The 20,858-nt window shown below is 41.8% G+C and overlaps 1 protein-coding gene across 2 annotated transcripts in view; it reads left to right on the forward strand.

Moving 5' to 3' along the window:
• SLC24A4 (solute carrier family 24 member 4) overlaps positions 1–20,858 on the forward strand; it is a 113,412-nt gene that overhangs the window by 8,866 nt on the left and 83,688 nt on the right. The gene's annotated exons all lie outside the window — the stretch shown is intronic.

Below are 20,858 nucleotides of genomic sequence, written 5' to 3' on the forward strand. Positions count from 1 at the left end.
TAAAAATGGAGTAAGTGTGCTTTAACTGTGCAGTGTGACCCAGGTAGATAAAGGAGTTTGGAAAGTGGTAAGCAGTCACATCACCTAGTAGTTAGGTTGATAAGTTTGGTGTCTGCAAGCAGCCCTTTCCATACCAAAGCAGCAAGTTACTCAGGCTGTATCCACATTAGCTTAAAACACTTAAAACACAGCGAGGTTGTTACACTTTGTTGTGTTTCAAGTAGCATTGGCATGTTGTTGTACATACCAGAGAAAGAGAGAGGATGTCTTCACCTGATGCACATTACCTGTTGGATTTCCCTGTACCTGCAACCCCCTGGACTCCCATTCATGAAGTTGTCATCCACACATATGCTTTGGTCTGCGCATGTGCAGTGGTTGTCTGAAATTTACACATCTCGGCTTAACTGTGCAGTTCGTGAGGCTTATGTTTTCAAATTGGATACGAGTACGAGGGAATACACATCAGTTAGCAGTATTTCTCGAGAGACTGCAGAATAGTTATGGAGTGTGGCTGTTGTCATGTGTACACAACACCAATGGTGAGAGTGCACTGGAGCTGAAGTAAATGGTATTGTGTACACAGCCTCAGGTTGAGGAGCCAGTATGGAATTAATAATATTAGCCTTTGGACAATAAAACAATCTATGGCCTTTTAAATTATTGGGAGGCTATTGTTTTTGTTCGGTATTGTGCTGTGTATTTTTTGTTTGTTTATATTGTAATGCGCCCCGTGGGTCCTCAGGTGAAGGTGGTTTAGAAATTTAATTAATTATAATTAATTATTAAATTTATTAGCCTCTTATCACCTAACAGATCTCCAAGCAACTTACACTGAAGAACATAGACAAAAATACCTTGTAAAATAGATTAACAAAAACAAAACCTTATATAAGGTTTACAATCCATATAGCGTGCGCGTGCACGCACACGCACACACACACACACACACACACACGAGCCTTCCCTCCCCCAATAACAGTGATAACAGCATTGGCAGCACAAAAAACAAATCTATATTCTTGCAGAGAAAAATAAAAGCTCAAACACTGATATTCCTCTCCTTGGCCCAGGAACCCCTAACTTGGAAGAGTCAGCACCAGCTTCCCCCCCCCCCACCCAGTGTTCCTGGTTTGTATTTTTTTATTATTTAACTTTCCACCCAGAGGTTCGGTGTCCAGGCTGGCTGCTGTAAATTAGTATGGGCGAGGGTCCTTTTCCAGGGATGATCCTAATGGCTCTCCTCTATTGCAGAGATAGCAGCAGCAAATTTAGAGCAGGGAGATACAGCAAAAGTTCCGTCTGCTCTGCAGTTGTTCTGGCTGCTGCTCCTCCTCCTCTCCTGTCACTTCTGGGAATCCAAAGGTTTATAGGACTGGGTGCCCTCTTGGCAGGGAACATGTCAACAGCTCCCCCCACCCTGCCCTACCCTTGTTGGTTAAGCTACCATGGTTGCATCAAGGGCAAGGTGCTTGACTTGACCCTTGTTGCCACAGCCTGGTTCAAAACCTCTTGTGCTTTGCAGTCTCATTTGCTTGCTCCATTAAGCTGTTTAATCACAACCTTTGTGATTATAATTTTAAATCCGATCCAAGTTATACACATTAAAATGTTGACGTTCTAATAAAAACTCTAAATTATGTCTCTCTCTCTCTCTCTCTCTCACACACACACACACACACACACACACACCATTTTTCAGTGTAGCATTTTTCACTTCAGGAAGACAACTTATATCCTAATTTCCTTGTGGCAAGCAATAAATAAGTAAGTAAGTAAGTAAGTAAGTAAGTAAGTAAGTAGGTAAGTGTGTGTCTTTTAAGTCCACATCTGTTCACAGACCTGGAAATGCTCTTTTAGCCATTCAGATGGGAATGGGGCTCTCATCTGAGCTTATAATTGCTCTTTCTCATATTCATAAATGGAAAAAATAGCCAATTAGAGAAAATAAAAATGTTTTTAGCATCTCTTGCAGAAGCGCTTGAAGACAGTGGTCATGACCAAATCAAAAGTTTCTGCGGATTCTTACTCTGGGGTCACAGAATCCTGTGATTCTTTAATCTCACTTCCTACTTTGCCAGCCTCCACATTACTATTTATTGCAAATGTAGCAATATGCACATGCTCTGATTCAGTCCTAAACTGCAGAGAGGATTTTTCTAAGGGTAAGAAGGACCTGCTCTCTGCTCTAAGAAGCCAGTGGACTCTTTCAGCCTTATTTGGCTGTGACCTGTGCTCTGTAACCTTCTTAGTGTACTGGTTAACTTCAGAAAGAAAATATGGCTTGCTTTAGCTGGATATTTGAGACATTTCCTCACTGGCTACCTCACTCTTACCATTTCCCCCTTTCATAGAATTGTAGAGTGGGAAGGGGCAATAAGGATCATCTAGTCCAACCCCTTGCAATGCAGGAATCTTTCACCCAACATAAGGCTCAGGGCCCCCCCGCCCCCCCATCCCTGAGATTAAGGGCCTCATGCTCTACCAACTGATCTATCCCTCAGGTTAATTCTTTTCAACTCTCTTGGATTCACAATAGAATATGGGCTCAAGGTTTGCAGAATAGAGTATAGGCTGAAGCCTACATCATGGCTTATGGTCACCCACTGAGTGAGAACAGAATCCACTCCCAGAAGCTGACAGAATCAATTCCATTAATGCTACCAAGCACAGATTACAACATTGGGATTTTGCCAAGCTTCTATACTTAGATGTCTCCTCAAATAGTATTCTTACGCGTGTGCATTTCTAAAGGAGCTTGATGGACAGAAATCTTTTGTTAGCCTTGCTTTCCCAGCGTGAGGTTTCTTTTTTCTATAGAGCTGCTAAATATAAAGGAAAATGGGAACCATGCACCACCCATATGACAGTGTTTTGTATGCATAAATATGCAATACAAGATCAGATCAAAAGCCCACCTAGTCCAGAATCTTGTTTCTGTCATTGTGCAGACAGATGCTTCAGGGTAGTCAACAAGTGGAACACAAAATCAGTGGCCTCTGTGGTTTGTCCTCAGCATTTGATATTTATAGGCTTCTTGCCTCTGAACATGTGGGTTTCATTTAGCTTGTGGTTAATAGCAGCTAATGAATTTGTCTAATCCCATTTTAAAGCCACCAGGCCTAACCTATATTGTGGTAGTGAGTTGTGTAAGTTAATTATGAATTGCATAAAGAATTATTTCCTTTTGCTGGTCCAGAATTTTACTTTCATTGGGTGACCTTGACTACTAGTACAGTATTCTGAAAGAGAGAAAACATTACCACTTTCTTCACACCACTGACAATGAGTAGTTTTCGAAGTTTCCCCCTTGCTCAACATAACGCCCTCCTCTCCCTGTGCACCTGTTCTGGGTTTCTCCCAACTTCCCAGAACAGATTTGAGGAAGGTACAGAGCATGTGCAGTGAGGCTAGTGGAGGAGGTTCTGTCGCGCCAGCAAAAATAATTGCACTGACTGAATGAGTTAGTAGAATAGCACCCAATACAAATAGCATAACATCATTCAGATTGCTTCTGATAAAAAGTGCACTAGTTTTTTTATTATTATTCAGTTATTGGATAGCACACACTTTAGGGAATTTGCTAGAACAGTGCAATATTTATGCACTCACAGCTTGCACTTGTTTATTTTAGCCAACTATTTGGAGAAACTTCCTAATGGTAAGAGCTCTTCCACATTGGAACAGACCATCTTGTGGGTAGTCAGTTCTTCTTCACTTTAAACAGAGACTAGACAACCATGCTAGATTGTAGATCCTCTGTTGAGCATTCGGTTCAAAGGGTTCAAAGGGAAACTTCAATGGAGCCAGAGATAAGAGAAACCAGATAGGAAATCTAGGCAATCTGCTGATAAGCAAGGAGAACCAGGAAATTCTGTAGCAATTGAAAATTACCCACATAAAATATTACCGGTACCTTCTCATTTTTTTGATAATTCCTTTGGAAAGGAGAAGGTTAGCAAACCGACTGTGATGAGAAGCCTGGTCTTACTTTCAAACCTTAGTCATGTTAATCTAATTGCCATTTAATATTTTTATTGTGGTTGTCTGTAAAGTTAGCTGGCAAAAGCATAGGGTTGTTTTGTTTTGTTTTTAAAATAAAAAACCATCCCAGGAAGTTATTGCCTAACATTTCCCTAAAGCTACAAGTAACTTCACCACTGTTTCCCCATGTAAGGGGAACATTTAAAACACAACATTAAAAAACCTCTCACTTGGTTCTCAGATCAGACACATCCTGAGGCTTGGGTTGTGGCTGTAGCTATTACCCTTAGCATGAAATGAACACAATCCCCACAAGAACGTCTATCTCACAAGCACCATTAAAATGAGCTATGCAAAATCACAGTAGTGGAAAAGTCCTGCTAGATTGTGCCTGGTGCTAACAACAATCAGGAAAGAAGCACCTGGCTCCACTGTTCATATGCCATCAATGACTGAAGCACAGATGGTTCTTGTACTCCACCTCCATGCTAGCTCTTCCAGGACAAAGTGACGCAGGCCATCTTCAGTTGCTTTGCGCTCCAAGTGCCTATCCATGAAATCTCAGCTGAGTTGCATGTGCAACTCCCAAGGGAGCAGAAAAAGGAGACTTTGGAACTAACTTAGCTCGCATCCACTGCTGGCACTGAAATGACTAAACTGTAACTGGCTATTACCTCTCTCAGTTGCTAGCGTGTAAGATCTTCTTATAGGGTTGTATGAAATCATGAGTTTGTTCTAATCTGTGGGAAAGAGCCCATGAGTAAGAGTTTTAATTATCCTTGTAAGATAAGCAAATAGGATAACATCCCTGCACAAAGATAAAAGAGATCCCACAGGCCTAGTTCTTTCAGAGGTGATAAATCTGTATCTCGACCGTACCACTTCCTTCTGCAGCCTAGGCTCATGTGATCAAATGCTTCTCCGTACGAAAAAGCAAACAAATCCCCAAAGGTCCGTGGATTATCTGGGATCCCAGTTTGCACATATTGCTAAGGCAAACCATGGTTTAGTGTGAATGAGCAAATGGGCAGATTCCTATAGTGACAACCGCAGCTGCCGTGCTCCTTCCTTATTCCTGCTGCTGCGGTATCCACTACTAAGCTGTGTTTTGGTTTAGTGTTACGTGAGAACTGGGTCAGAGAGTTGTAGAGATATGAAACAAGGAAATATGAGAGAGAAAGAAAGAGAAGGCTACTTGTTTAAAAGGCTGGTGGTTAGCATTCCTGTTGAAGAGGGGAGTTGGTGATATTAGGTTAGGATATCAGATAGAACCAATATTTGATGTTCCTTATAAAATAACTATCTGCTTTGCATTTTTTTCTCCATAAAGATATAGTTATTTTGATTCATGAATGTGTTCTCATCTAGGGGATTCTCAGAATATCATATTTTATCCCATGTGGCAGCTTTGATTTTTACATAGTTGAACATATAGAACTGCTCTCTGTAACATTTCCTTGCTACAAATCATGGCTTGCCTAGAACAAGTCAAACTATGAGCCTGAGTTTGTGGAGTAGACGGAAACAATATTAAAGAATATAAAACTGTGCAGAAAAAACAGTGACAGTATAAACAGTACAATGAGAATGATTGGAAGACTCGTTTTGTCAGAAGTCTTTTTTATTTGTGTTTAATTAAGTATTAATTAGGAAGATTTATGTGTACATAAATTTGCTTTTTCTTCTTTCTGTATTTTCTTTTCTTTTTTCTTAATTGTTTTTTCTTTAATTTTCTTTTTGTAGTATGAGATTGTAAATTCTTTGTATAAGTGTGTAATTTAAATTAATAAAGATTAATTAATAAAGATTATTTTTTTAAAAAACGAGCCTGAGTTTGGACACAATGCAAAGCCGAACCATGGTTTAGTTCTGGGTTGTGTGGAAGCAGCAGGACCAGGGGAGGAGTGAAACGATCATGATTTTTTCTGTGAGTAGCCACAAATTCTGTGTTAATGCATAGCCATTATTTGGCTCAGCCTCATGTCTCAACCAGGCCAAAGAAGACAATTAGCACTTATTTAAAGCAGTTGTAATTAAGTGGATTGATTATAAATGGAATATTTTATTTATCTGAACCACAAACCAGCACCATTTTAGGAGGGCACCTAGGGTGGCATTGTGGTCAGTACCACAATTTTCTACTCAAGACACTGGATAGTAGAGTTTGAAAAGGCTGTTCCCCACTGTATCTAAATTACATAAACCATGTGATGGTTCTTGACGTTTCTTAACATACTCCAGAGACAGCAGCTCTAAAACTCTCCAAGGTAACTTGTTCCTTTGTCCAAGAGCTTGAGGGTATCTTGTGGGAAGAATTCTCAAAATGATTAGAAAGCATAAAGTATGAAGTAAAACGTACATCAACTTACATTGTGTTCTCTTCAGCAAATTATTAATGCTTCTGGAATTGCTGTATTGGAACAGAAAACATTTTAAAGTTCATCTAGTAGTACTTTAAATAAATAAAAAAAAAACATTTTAAAAGTAGCCTAGGGCTGTGAGGAGGCATGGAGAGAAACAAAGAACAGGAACCCATCTGTTTGCTAATATTGGTAAAGTAGATAGAAAGGGAATGCAATGTTAGCATTCTGATATTCAACAGAGTTTGAAAAGTGCTCTGCAACTTTTTAAAATCAAAGGTTGGATTCAGAGAAATTACCACCCAAAGGGATGTTGGTGTCAGAATGTGAACCCCTCCTTCCTGTGGTCTGCTGCTGAGCCTATGAAAAGCCTTTCTTGCTGAATGGGGTGGCTGTGGTTGTTGGAATTACAAAACCTGGGACTTCGCTATCAGCAGCATGAGAGAACTGAGAGGGAATTACTGAAGTTCAGGTGACGGCACCTTCCATGAAAGGGAGGTCTGTTCCCAGAAGGTCTCTTTGCTGGGTTTTAGGGGTCTCCCCTTCCCCCACAGCCTCCTGTGCCACAACTCATCCCATTTAACAGGGTCCCCTGATTCTTTGGAAAAGCTTTTTGTGGTGCACCAGGGACTGCTGAGAGAGGAGGGGTCAGGTAGGGATGTGCAAATAGGTCCATTCTGCTTTCTCGCAGTTTCTCATTTTTCCAGTCTTAAATTCAGTTTGCCACATGTTCACAAATGTTTGCAACCCGCCTCCCAAAAATCACCTTATGAGAATTCACCAGCACTTCACTGTGAATTCTCTAAATATATACATTTTTTGCCAAGCAATTTTCTTTAATATAATGCATTTTTGCATGTTATTCTCACTAATATATGCATTTGTATGCACCTGTGCACAGCATATGCATTTTGGTACACATTACGTGGCTGGAGAACCACTTTGCAAAATTTGGAGAAGTGTGAATTATGAAGGATGGCTGTGTTTTGGTTTGTGCATTGTTCCAGAAAGTGCAAATTAGTTAAGTTCACCTTTAAATGCAAACTGAATAAAATTTCTCCTCCATCCCTGGGTCAGGAAAGTCAAACTCCCCCTTCTGTCGACATTTCCACTGGATCCAATGCAGTTATTCCTTGTTGTTTTTATACTGTGAGTCCCTTGGTGGCTTATGAAACCCTGTAAAATGCCATGCAGATGGCACTGAATAACAACTGCAGCAATCTATAGCTTCTATATGTAAAGGTGAGAAGTACCGGGCTTCCCACCTGTCTGTTCCAGGAAATTGTACCTATCTGTTACATCCTGAATTTAGTCTTCATGTTACCAGGCAGTGAGCATGGAAATAGGGGAAGATTGGGGAAATTGGGGAAGATTCACCTTATTGTCTCTCAGTACGCTTTGTTGAAAGAATGACATTTCTGAATGCATGCCAAAGGCCAGATCCTGCACATGACAGTTTGCGCACACTATTTGCCTTGAGCTGGAGTAAGCTGGAAGCTTACACTGTGGGCAGAATTTTTCTGGTCCCCGCCATTTGCAAAGACACTCTTGAGAATAAGCCCAATGCTAGAGTTTGCCTTGTGCAAATTTCATAGGTTATATTATTCCTAAATTCCTCGGATGACAGGATCTCATCATGACAGTGTGCCTTCGTTTATTTGCCCAGCTGTTGAACAGCCACAGAAACAGATGCGGCTGAGGTTTAGATCAAGATGTCAACTGGCAGGTCTGTCTCCGTGGTTTTGTTGTTGTTTCTGATACTCATTTGTTGCTTTCACTGTCGTCTTCATCTTCTAAAAATGCAGCTAGCAATGCAATGACTGGGCTGCTGCACCTACTTGAACTTGTTTCATCTGTGGCTGGAGTTTTTAGGCACTAGTCTGGATGGAATGTGCTGCACAGGAGGGAGACCAAAATGATCAAGGGTCTGGAAACCAAGACTTATGAGGAATGGTTGAAGGAGCTGGGTATGTTTAGTCTGGAAAAGAGGAGACTAAGAGGAGATATGAAAGCCATCTTCAAAATATCTAAAGGGCTGTCACATGGAAGATGGAGCAAACTTGTTTTTTCCTGCTCTGGAGGGTAGGACTCAAACCAATGGATTCACGTTATAAGAAAGGAGATTGCAAATAAACATCAGGAAACTCTTTCTGACAGTAAGAGCTGTTCAACAGTGGAATGGTCTCCATTGGGAGGTGGTGGACTGTGCTTCCATTGAGGTTTTTAAGAAGAAATTGGATGGCCATCTGTCATTGATGCTTTAGTTGAGATCCCTGCATTGCAGGGATTGGATCAAAAGACCCTTCGGGCCCCTTCCAACTATACAACTTAATGATTCTATGATCAACAGTTAGCAAGCAACAGAAACCTGTTTCCAGAGCAGGGGGGAGGCAGGGAGGTAGCAATCTTGGACTGGCTCCACTGCATGACACATATTGCTTCAGCGGGAGCTCAGCTGCATAACAAAGCTCATTCCATAATCAAAAGAAGCTTCCTCCAACCTGATGCCCATCACATGTTGTTGAACTCCAGCTCCCATCAGTCCCTAGCAGTATGGCCAGTTGCTCAGGGATGATGGGAGCTGAAGTCCAAAACAACTAGGTGGCAGCAAGGTGTGGAAGGCAAGATCTAGCAGAAGCTTAGAGGAACATAGGAAGCTGCTTCATACTAGATCTAACTTGTCTGTGTATTGTCTACTCTGACTGGGAGCATCTCTCTGGGTCTTCAGGTGGAGGTATTTCATAGCAAATTTACAAAACCTATTTAGCCATTCTTTTTTGGGGGGGGGTGTGCACATTAAAATAGTTAGGGAGGCTTTCTATTTGCCTTGTCCAGTGCTGATTTCTTCTTTTATTACTATTTTGGTGCTCTTGCCTGTGACTTCAACAAAGTTCTTCTTGATGTCTGCTGGCTCACAGATGCCATTTTTTCCTCCGAATGCTGTGGTCAGAGCATCATTCCAGGGCATTCTGAGAAAAACTGAGGACATTGACATGGGCTTTTGCATCAAATGATGCCATTTCATGTATGGACTGGCCCTCTGTTAATGTGCCGATTGGAACTTCAGCCTCTTAACTTATTTATGATGTCTCATCCTGCCCACTTATATGCACACACCATGGAACTGATCCTGCTTGCTAGTAGAGACTTCTGGGTGTAGGGTGGTATATAAGTTGAAATAATAATAATAATAATAGCTGCAGCAACTATTTACATTTTCAATATAGTGAATGTTATTTGCTTACACACATATGGTTTTACCCAGAGATGACAGACAGACAGACTGTAGACAGTCTCCCAATGAGCTCAGGTAGAGTTGAGCAGAGATTTGATTGCGAATGTCTTTGTTCAGTATTCTAGCCAATACACCAGACTGGCTGTCTTTAGTTTCAGGTTCTTGCTTCAGATGTAGTTTTCATTCAGAATCTCATCATATTTCTTTATGAACATATGGAGCTGCCATGCCTATGCAGACTAGTTCCTCATCTTCTTTTAAGTTGGAAATGTCAAGGATTGAACTTGGGACCTTTTGCATGCAAAACACCTGCACTATATCTGAGCTATGACCCTTACCTCATATTAATGAGATATGAGCCTGCTTTATACTGAGGGTCTCATCTGAATGGTCTAATCTGAGTGACAGTGGCTCTCTAGGCCTTCAGGTAAAAGTCTTTCTTCGTTCTGTGACCAGGGATCCTTTTCAACTAAAGATGTGACAGACTTAACCTGGGACCTCTTTGGATGTGTCATTGAGCTGAGACTGGTTTCTTTGCTTCAGTAGCGGATGCAACTGAGAGCAGCAACAAACTTTCTCAAAATCTACACACATAATTTGATGTACTTCCTTTTCTTATCCAACTTTAGAATCAGAAAAGCTGGCTGTTCTTTTTACTTCAGTGAACTGAAATTAAATTGCAATCATGTTCAGCTTGTTGAAATTGGATTCAAACCTGAAGAAAAGCTGATGCGTTATTGTGGTGCTAATAATAATAATAATAATAATAATAATAATAATGTGGTTCGTTTCCTAGTACAGTGCATGGTAGAATGGCAGGTTACTGTGCAACATATTTCTAGAGTGTTTCGTTTACTTTGGAACAAATTATACCATGCACTGACTTTTAGAAACAAGATTGATCATAGCCCTCGGGTAACAGGAAAGAGCCCAGATTGTCTTGAAGTAGGCACAATGCATTTGCATTCAAAGAAATATTCTGTTCTAGAACAAGAACTAAATATTCCATTACAAAGAGCACCTTCTACCTTGAAATGTCCCAGCTCTGTTAACAAACTTTACCTGTGTTCATGCCCATCATTAATTTCTTTTGGATCTTGATATATAAAGCTGTATGTCCTGGTTGTATTTTATACTACGCTGAATATGAGTTTTCCTAGCTTCTGCTCTGTTCTAAGGTGCAGCATATATTTTCATTTGTAGATCACTTATAGAACCTTGCTTCCCACCCATTGCCCTAATCTGAACACCATTGGAAGATGAAACAAATATACAGTGGTACCTTGGGTCACATATGCTTCAGGTTACATATGCTTCAGGTTACACACTCCGCTAACCCAGAAATAGTGCTTCAGGTTAAGAACTTTGCTTCAGGATAAGAACAGAAATCGGGCTCCGGCGGCGCGGCAGCAACAGGAGGCCCCATTAGCTAAAGTGGTGCTTCAGGTTAAGAACAGTTTCAGGTTAAGAACGGACCTCTGGAACGAATTAAATACTTAACCTGAGAGGACTTCCGGGTTGGCGCCATCGCCGAATGGCGGACTCCCTCCGAGCTCCGGAGGGAGCCGGCTCGGCAGGGGCTGGGTTTTACCGCACCGGCGATGCGGGGACCCTTAGAAACCACGGCCACGGGGGCCGTGGACTTGGAGACTCGGCTAGCACCGCTAGCGCCCTCCCGACTCGTGAAGGAGCCTTTTTAAAGGCTACGGATCGGGTGCCGGGGAGAAGCGTGGTGCTTTGAGTCCTCTGCCATCCCTGCCGAGCGAAGCCGCATGCCATCCGGCGGAGAGCGCTGACTTCTTCCATTGAGAATTTGGACTTTTAACAACAACCCGTGAGTAAATTGGAAATCGGGTTTAAAAGAAGAAAAATTTTTTGGATTTGAGACGAGCGGGGGGGGATCTAAAAAGGAAGTCAGTCCCCCTCCCTATTGTAGACATTTTAAAACAAGGATTGGGAAGCCAAGGCCCAAAAAGAACGGTATCTTTGCTAAAATCAAGAATTCCATGATGGGAAAGTACAAGAATTGTGCTGGAGGAAGAATTGAAGGAGAAGGAAAATGCACCCCCCTCCCTGGGAACCGGGGCGATTGAGGAGTGAGCCTGGTGAAAAGAGCCGGTGATTTTGACAGCTGTCAAAGTAGCTGTCAAAGTCGGAATTTTAAAGAGGATTTTATTACAAGGACCTTGCTGGTCAAATTTGTTACAACTTGATATAATTTGTTAAGACTTGAATACAAAATGGCGAAAATACGGAGAACAATCGGATTTTTGGAAACAAAGTTACAACAACCCCCCTAGAGGAGCTTCGGGACATTACAAAGATGGGCGTAAGCCGGGAAAAATACAACACTTCGGAATTTCACAGAACTGGTTATCTCCTGGGAAAGCTGCAAAACTGAAACTGAATCTCGTCTACAGGGTGTTTAGACTAAAAGGAGACAACAGAATACTTTACTGAAGAAGGAAGGGACTGAACGCAAGTTTTTGTTCCTGAATAACAACAACCCATGTAGAGTTACTAAACTTCTGAATAAGAAAGTTTTAGCAGCGGAACAAGAGGAAGCTGGACTATAACCTTGAAAGAACAATGGGGGGAATTTTATAATTTGACATTTTTAAAGATTTAGGAATTAATTTTTAAAAAGTAATCCTAAAAATGGGAAATAATTCTGCAAGGAGTTGGGGGAAAAATGGGATTGATGGACTTAAGATTTCCAGGCTGGAAACATAGATTGGAGGATAAGGGAAATTAAACCGGGGAAGGGGAGGGAGAATTAGAATCCAAAGGCTTGCAACTATTTTCTGAATTGGTTTTCTTTTTTCTAATATATTTCTTATTTTTTTATACTTTTATTCTGTGTGCTTTTACTTTAATGGGAAAAAAGGGGGACATTGTGGAAAGAAAAGGGGGTGGGCTATGGGGAGAGATCTTTTGCTTTTTTTTATCAAGGGTGTTGCATAAGGTTTGTATAAATTTAAATTTGAACAATGGGGTATATAAATTGTGCTTTAAATCAGAAATAGAACTTGTGGAAACAACAATATGAAAGGGGAATACGGTAGGGGTGGGGGAAGGGGGGAGTCCCAGAAAGTGGATGTTTGAAAATAAGGTTCTGAATGTATCTTCATAATTTCTTTTCTTCTCTTTCTGTATTTTGGAAACTTCAATAAATATTATTTAAAAAAAAAAAAAAAAAAAAAAAATACTTAACCTGAGATACCACTGTATATATTTCAGAAATTATGGACAGAACAGTGACATCATCTGCTTTGATTACCATAGCCTGGACCTGTACAATTTGTGATCCACTAAGCTGAACTCAGTCCTACAACCCATCTATGAATACCTGCCAGGTACTTGATGATCCTCCTGTTTTTGCAGTGCCAGGCAGGAAAAATGAGATTTATCAAGACCTTGGTGAGCTGATTGACAGCTGATTGGTTTTGTGGGTCACGGTTCTTCAGTCCTTCAATTAAAAAAAAAAAAGAATTCATATAATTTTATTTGTTAGCGCAGAATTAAAATCCAGCATCAAGACTATTATATTATGCAATTTATTTTGCTTCCAGCATGTTGTGTAAGAAACTTTTCCTACATTATTCCTCTTTCCTTCTACTTCTCTCTATCAGATTAACATTGCAGAATGACAAATAGCAAAACAGGAGTGCTCTCTCCTTTCCAGCCGCCCCAATCCCCATGTCTCTTCTAATGAGCATGCTAATGAGCATGATTAACAATCAATGGGCTGGTGGGGTTTTTTTTTGGGGGGGGAAGAATGCCCCTTTAGTTCTTTCTAAAAGAATCTTTTTAAACAACTTCTGCAAACCTTTGTGGTTCCTTGAACATGCTGACATTTCCCCGTTGTTTGTTGGTGCTCCCATTTTTTATCCAATCCTGCTAGCACACACCACCTGAGTTCATTATTAGAGGGACTGATCCTGTACTAAATTACCTGGCAGAGAGATTTAACAAGGCCCCACTGGATTCCTTTACGTATTACTGTACTAAAACGTGCAGAAGTTATGCAGCTTTTATGCCTGGTTGGAGAAAAACAACAACCCTCTAACCCCCACAGTTGTGGTCATTGTCCCTTAGAGGCACTGCTTTGTAATTTTGGTTGTGTGTTTGTTCCTTTATGCTTATCTTTTGCAGTGTTTACCAATACTAGAACATAGCTACGCGCTCCCACAGCCAGAAGGGGGAAATTCTCCTCTTCCTCTTTCTCAGTACCACACAGAGTGGTTCTCATGCTTCATTCAACTGTTCCTGGAAACTGGAGTTGAAAAGGCATTATAAATCCAGCTGTGCTCTCATTAATCCCTGTTTCAGTTCGGGGGCAAGTCTAGGATTAAGTCTGTCTGAGGCCCTGGGTTGCCTGGGAAGTGCTTACCCATAGCAACTGTTTTCTGGGAACATCATCACTAAAATAGGAATAGTGGTTAAGCACTAAGGATGCTACACTTTTCAAGCCACCTGGCTACCTCACTTACCTGCCTTGAGCTCTGTGGTGGTGCCTGTGTTTTATCTCCCAACTTGCACATTTCCCTTACCTCAGCTTATCCTTTCTTTGCAGTAGGCGCTGGGAGAAGAGCAATGCTGCTTCTTAAACAGCATCCTGAGCAGGCATAGCAAATTGTCATAATGCTCTTCTTCCTCCGCAAATTGCTTCGGGCAATGGATAATTGTGTGGTGGCTTTAAAATTCACCTTTTCCATGGCTTATTTAGAATCAGCTGGTACTTGTCGTCAGAAACCCATCTTCTTCTTCTGCACCAAGAACGCATTCTGAATTTGTTACTAGGCCCTATGGAAGTTCCCGGCATTTTATCAAGTGCCTGGCAGAACTTCCAGCAAGGGGGCATTTGAAACGCTGCAAACAGATGGATGCCAAATGCCAAATATTTTAGGAATAACTGTGCTTCAATACTAGAGGCTGGGGAGAAATAATGGAATGGCTGTTTCCCTTACAACTCTAGGATTTGCAAGGCCCAGTGAATACCGTAGCAAGGGCCACACCAACTCCCTCTGTTTGATGGTGGCTATGTCAGAGTCATGCCAAAGGGCCAAACTCTCCTTGTGTTCTCTCCTTGTTTGCTAACACCCATTTCCTAGTTTGACTCTAAAGTGGCAGGATTTTGCTTTTCGTTTTGACTTAAGTTTGAGGGGTGGGGGTGTTAAGTAGTGAGTAAACATATCAGACGACACAGGGATTCTTTAAGCAGCTCTTGTTTATTCACAGGCCAGAACAGAACTGAACTGAAGGGTTCAGCCAACCTGCTTATATAGAGCTCTACTACAGAGCAACAGTAACAACTTTCTGTAACTATCCAATCACTGAACATCACTTTCAATTCATTATTTGCATATGTGGACCTGAGTGAAAACTATCTACAGTATCCCCCCTGCTGGCCCATGTTGAGAACTTCAGTACATAACAGGGGGCAGGGGCACCATGAGTGTGAAATTGGTCTCTTCCCCACCTTATTTCCTCATTCAGTGCTATTTAAAGCAGTTTTTTCCCTTTAACCCATCTCTTTTCTAGTATCAGCGGGTCTATTGGAAACCTATAAACAACTGAAAGCAGGGAAGTCAGGCAGATTTCCCCACTCCCTGTCTCCTCCTGTCCTCCACTGCCGCCCGCTCCATTTAATCTAAAATGTGTTTTTCTTTAATAAAAAAAATACCCCTCTCATAGCCAAATATATCAAGTTTGGTCCAAAATGAGAAGAGGTATCTATAGTAGTGACTTGGGTTCAGTCCTCCTTTTACATTCATATTAATTATTTAGACAAAGGAACAATTAGAGAATTGGGAAATATGCCAAACTGCCTAAACTCTCTCTCTCGAAAGACACAGCAATTCTTTTTGGAGGGTATTTACAAGGTCATCAGTTTACAATCCATGTCTTTATCGATTTGAATCTGATAACATCTTTTCCTTGTGATAAGGGTCTGAATCGGGTTGATTAATTGAGGACTTCAAAAAGAAAATACACCGTCATTTGAAATAGGACGGTATCTTGTCATTAAAAGGATTGCCTAGCTTCAAAGCATCAGCGCACATTTTGAAGTCAAAATAAAAGCTGTTATTTAAAATGTAAAAAAATGGACTGCTTTGCAATGTTGGGGCTTTAGAAGAGAGGATAAGAATATGAAATATGGGAGAAAAAGTTCATTCTTCAACTGGCACCACTTCATGTGTGGTTTGAACATTATGTTTTCACACTTAAAAGTGAAGGCACTGAATTGGCTGCAATAGAAGTGGATATTTGGAATTTGGGTCTTACTTTGTTCCTGTTTCCCCAATAAGCATTGGGAGATAATTTGCCTTTCTGTTGTTGATTTTCTTTATTAAATATATATATATTATTATAATGCACAATGAGTTCATTCTTCTTGCCTGCTACTCTGTAATACCACATTGTGATCCATCCACTCACAACAATCTGTTTTGCAATGTGTTACATTTGTGATGGAACCTTTGTGGGATTATTTCACTGGGAGGAAATTGTAAATGGAAAAATAACGAGCAACCTACCTGTGGCATAATGGCTGTGTGAATCAGCCCAGAGATAATGCAGAATTCAGTGTATGCGTTTTAAAAGAGCAGGAGATTGGTTAAAGTAATAAGGGCATAGCATCCCTTGGACAAGAAGGGGCAGCTCAAACCCCAGTGCTGATGAAGGTAGGAAGAAGGAGAGAGGAGTAAAAGGGTATGCCTTAATCTTGTGCCTCTACCTGTTGTCTTCAGAGCCTGGCTGCAAATATGGGCTTGGATCCTGAGTTGCAGGGAGGGGCGTTGCATGTGCAATGGTAGCCCATCATTTTAATGATGGTTCTGTATTGTTTTCAAATGTGTTTTTTTAATGTAAGCTGCCCTGATATTTTGCAACAGGGTGGCATATACATACTTTTATTTATGCATATATATATATATATATATATATATATATATATATATATATATACGTGGGATGCGGGTGGTGCTGTCGGTTAAACCACAGAGCCTAGGACTTGCCGATCAGAAGGTCGGCGGTTCGAATCCCCGCGACGGGGTGAGCTCCCATTGCTCAGTCCCTGCTCCTGCCAACCTAGCAGTTTGAAAGCACCTCAAAGTGCAAGTAGATAAATAGGTACCGCTCCAGCGGAAAGGTAAATGGTGTTTCCGTGCACTGCCCTGGTTTGCCAGAAGCGGCTTAGTCATGCTGGCCACATGACCCGGAAGCTGTACGCCAGCTCCCTCGGCCAATAAAGCAAGATGAGCGCCGCAACCCCAGAGTCGGCCACGACTGGACCTAATGGTCAGGGGTACCTTTACCTTTTATATACATAAGGGAAGGAAGGGCCAAGCGTCTTCTTGTGTTTTCTGCTGCTGTGCTGGGCAATGAGCCTTCTCAGCCCTTCTTTGTAAATGAGAATCACTGGCCAGTCTTTAAAGACACAGCATGGAGGTGGACTGTGTAGGGGGACACCCCCAGAAGCTGTTTTATGTGAAATCCTACGATTGTTCCACCTAGATGAAATCAATAGTTCGAGTTAGTCATAACTAAGCCAAAGCTTAGTTGGACTAGGGCCATCGTATGTAAATGCAGCAATGCTTTCTGTTTTTGATAAGAGGAAAATGCATATTTCGTAGCTAAAGCTTTCTTCAGTGCTACATGGCATTGAAAGCTCATTTGACCCATCCAATGCAAACCCTTGTCCCTTCAAAATAAAACAAGTTCTCTACATAGAAAGGTGTCAAACCATGATGCACCATGTCAAACCATTGGTCCATATTGTCTGCTCCACTCCAGATTCTAGGCAGAGGTCTTTTCCAGACCCCTGGAAAAAGCAAGGGAGCTGCAAACTTTTTCCACAGGCAAAGGAAAGAGAGTGATACAGTAAACGTGGAGCCCATGTTGTAGAATGAGATTAAATGTGCGACCCACGTCTGGAATGGCTGAAGGCTATTGCTTTAGCTCATTTTTGACCCCGTTGGCATTAGGAAGTTGTACATCGGCTATCAGTTTGACATATCCATGCAGCGTGTATGAGCGGTCTATTCACCTTCCCTTTGAATTACTCCTACAGGCTTACATATTATTTATATAAATGGTATATAGCAAATCCAATCTCTTTTCCCTGTGTGCTATTTTGGTTACATGGTGACTTCATATTTTGAACTAAGACGCTGGATCTTGTTATTATTTAACAGCCACGGACAAAAGCCTCTTGTAATTATAAGATTAGCCGGAGTTACACTGTGTTTTCATTTTGCCTTAAGTCCATGGGTGTGTGAATACATGTGCTCTTTGACCGAAAGCATGATCTGACCTTTTGGCTAGGAATCTGCTGTTAGCCAAAAGGTTTTTCTACTGTTTAAAAGGCTTAAGGAGCAGGGCTGTGGCATTAGGCAGTGTTTACACCCAGTTTCACTGCCAGAGGGGGGAAGTAGGCACAGATGCACACACTCCTTGGAGGGAGGACCGTGTAGATGATTATATCTGAAGAGGAGGTGGCAGAAAAGGACAACCAGAAGCGGGCTGGAGCAACTCCACTGTGAGGAAAGTTTGCAACATTTGGGGATTTTTTCACTTAGAAAACAGGCGAGCAAAGAGGAATGTGACAGAAGTGTATGGAAATATGTGTGTTGTGGATAAAGAGACCTCTTGCTATCTCATGATACTAGAATGCAGGGTGATCCAGTGAAGCTGAACTATGGGACAGTTGTTGGCATCTGTCTGTCTCAAGAGACAATGGATTATGCCTCTGGGGGTGAAGTAAAACTGCTGCATTAGTAGCACTGGTGACCTCCTCAAGGTGCAAGGCTGAGCAGTGTGTATGGAGATCTTGGGCTACTCAAGCGACCAGGTCCACCCTCCCACCTTGGCCTCTCTGATGTGGTCCAAAGGAAAGCAGAGCAATACATTTGGCACAAGTTTGCCAGAAGGAGGCATACCAAGTGCCATCCAATCATCTTAGGGACTCCACTCCGAATTGGTTTAAACCACAGAGCCTAGGACTTGCCGATCAGAAGGTCGGTGGTTCGAATCCCCGCGATGGGGTGAGCTCCTGTTGCTCGGTCCCTGCTCCTGCCAGCCTAGCAGTTCGAAAGCACCTCAAAGTGCAAGTAGATAAATAGGTACTGCTCTGGTGGGAAGGTAAACAGTGTTTCCGTGTGCTGTTGTGGTTTGCCAGAAGCGGCTTAGTCATGCTGGCCACATGACCCGGAAGCCGTACGCCGGCTCCCTCAGCCAATAAAGCGAGATGAGCGCCGCAACCCCAGAGTTGGTCACGACTGGACCTAATGATCAGGGGTACCTTTACCCTTTACCTTTACCTACTCCTTAGCCTTTTCTTTTCCTGAAGATGTCCCACAAGGCAGCAGATCAGAGCTTTCCTTCCCAGGTCAATGAGCCCCATCTTCCCCTCACTTCCCTTTACAGCACAAGCAGAAGCTGCTTTCTTGACCATTGGATCCACGTATTAGTTGCATCTGCTCAATCCTCTGGGTGAGGGTTTGAGACTCAACTGCTACTCTCATCTTGTTTAGCTGGCCAGTTGAAGCTGTTTCGCAGGGTGTGACTGTTGTCGCATGCTGATGGCTTCTAGGAGCCACAGTAAGGAGACAGAGAGCGCATGTGCACTACACAGCCCGCCCTGCACCTGTGGAGTTAACCTGCTACCTTCAGGTGGACTAGAGGATGCTGAATCATTGTCAGTGTTGAAGTAAGATTCAAGTGCAAGTCTTCTGGGCTTCTGTATGTGGAATAGCGGTGGGAGAGGAAGGTCTTGTCTTTCCTCTCAGGGAGCAATATGATTGACCTTCTGCATCTCTCCTGAATGGGTTTTGCTGTGTTCTTAGGCTCAGAGAAGAAAGTCAGGCAAATTTGATGATTGAGGCCAGTCTTTCAACATGATCAGGTATCTTTCTAAAGGCTCTTTGCCAGCCTTTGAGGTACTGCCACAAAGCAATTGGTGCAAAATATCTGAATTGTTGTTCTTGATTTGCATAATTAGCAAACACTCTGTATAATTATTCAAATCAGTCTGTCTGAATTTGGGGGTTTGGGATATGGAACCCCTACTACTCTCTAGTGGACAGTTTTGAATTTGTTCCGTAATATTCATATTTTGAGAGAGCTGTTAAATTCAAAAGTGGAAATGAAGTGATTCAGCCCAAGAAAAATTGTGATAAGTGAAGGTTGGTGTTTTGTTATTTATTTATTTTTAAAAAACAAGCCACTTCATTTTCATTGTTTAATATTTGTAATTACATTTTCAAATTTATCTCTATGAGCGTTAGGAACTTGCTTGAAAAATATATGTAAATATAAAAATTGGATCCGTTAATAAGACACAGAACATGTAACACTGCATGAGAGAAACATACGATCATCAGTCCCTTTTCTGTTGTTAAGGTAAAACTATTTCCACTATTTGGGTGTTTGAAATTAGAGCAGCCACTCTCTATAATCTAGATTGTTTCTAGATTGTGCGCTAGAGAGTCTAGTTTTCTGGGAAAAATTGGGAAGTTGGGCAAGAGAGATTTAATGGAGTCAGAAATACCATAATGGTCCTGGCAAAGCTGCCAAGTACGTTCTCCTTTTGTTAGGCAGATTGCTCACTAACAGACCAACACAAGGTGTGGAACGTTTCTTCTTTGGGTTTTGTCATGCCAGCTCCAGGCTCTTGTAGTTCAGTGACCCAAGGACTAGACCACTTGCAGATCCACAAGTCTTTGAATCCAGGACAGTCAAAGCTGCTGGTGCCCAGCAACAATATATTCAATTTCAGGGATTTCTTCAGGCTGCTGCTGGTGGTAACTGACCTCCCACTTTGGTAGAACTGGGACCTTCTCTTCAGCAGAGCCACTGCCACATATCTGTTTGTGTTGGTTGACTGAGAGGCAATTGCACACCATCCAACATTGCTCTGTAAACAGCAATATAATATCTGAAAAGGAGCCTGTCCCTCCACTCCGGGGGCTGGGGGCTGGTGTGATCTAGGTATCTTTTTGAAAGAAGGAAACAAAAGCAGACAGACTGCAATTTAGGTTTTGGAGGCTGTGTAAACACCATAAATTTAAAGCACATCACCACCACCCCAGAATTCTGGGAACTGTAGTTTACTTCTCACAGCTACAATTCCCAATACCCTTCACAAGCTACAGTTCTCAGGATTCTTTGGGAGGGTGCTATGGGCACAGAGAGTTGAGTTTGGGCTCTGTTAGGATGGTGCCTCACTAGTGTCTGGTGTGAGAGTGGTAAATTTGGGGTGTCCAATGGAGTGTTTA

The sequence above is a fragment of the Podarcis filfolensis genome (assembly GCF_964270895.1).
Source record: "Podarcis filfolensis genome assembly, chromosome: 1".
Taxonomy (NCBI): Eukaryota; Metazoa; Chordata; class Lepidosauria; order Squamata; family Lacertidae; genus Podarcis; species Podarcis filfolensis.